At 41.0% G+C, this 863-nt stretch overlaps 1 pseudogene; it reads left to right on the forward strand.

Annotated features, from left to right (window-relative positions):
- Nucleotides 1-458: 458 nt before the first annotated feature.
- LOC124894020 lies at nucleotides 459-580 on the forward strand (annotated as a pseudogene).
- The last annotated feature ends 283 nt before the right edge of the window (nucleotides 581-863 follow it).

Here is an 863-nt window from a genome sequence, read left to right on the forward strand (position 1 = left end):
ACAGCCTCCATGGCCTTTTGGGTCATGGTGCCATAGATGATCGTTCTCTGCCTGGTCCACGGCTTGAGATGGTCTTGTGGCAATCTGACAGACTCATAATTCTTTTTGCTGGAGCTCTACTCTCAGAATCATTATCAGCCTGGTCCGCTGGGCTAGAGATGGTCTCATGGTTGTGTGACAGACTTACCAACTCTTGTTTCTGGTACTATCATGGTGTTTACATTATCATCAAGAAAAAAAAATGACAGCATTATTTATCTCATATGTTAGTTTTGATTTAAACTGAATGAATCCCATGTTTCCTGCTTCAGAGTTAAACTAACACTGTTAAGTTTTCATGATTGTTAGTTTGTTATAGACAATGCAGAAAGATTCACTTAGTCCCACATCGTTAAGTAAAGAAAATTTAATAGTAGCATGGAGATACTATAAAAAAGGGCCAAGTACATCGGAGAAACATACTTACCTGGACGGTGTCAATGGGCGATCAAGATGGTCTTTGGCCTAGGCTGGTGACCTCCATTGCACTTTGGAGGGGTGCCTGCCTAAGGTCGGACCAAGTGGCTTAGTTCGCGCAGCCCCTACCCGATCCAAAGTTCAATTATTTTGATTGTCTCGTTCATGTTTTTATATGATATATGATCGACTACTTGAACAAGCAGTCTTTATATTTTGTATCTTTTCCACTTGCTAACCTCTCAATGGAGTCTTTAGTTCAACAAGTTCTGGTAAAAATGTGTGCAATGATTTTACTCAATAGACTGATGTGGCAGTCGTTCTAATAGTCGGTGTACACTAAGAACCCGAGGCCTTTTGCTGCGCGTTCAATCAAACACATTGCTTCCAACTCCGACCATTTATAC

Source organism: Capsicum annuum, unplaced genomic scaffold (assembly GCF_002878395.1).
Source record: "Capsicum annuum cultivar UCD-10X-F1 unplaced genomic scaffold, UCD10Xv1.1 ctg68241, whole genome shotgun sequence".
In the NCBI taxonomy this organism is placed as follows: Eukaryota; Viridiplantae; Streptophyta; class Magnoliopsida; order Solanales; family Solanaceae; genus Capsicum; species Capsicum annuum.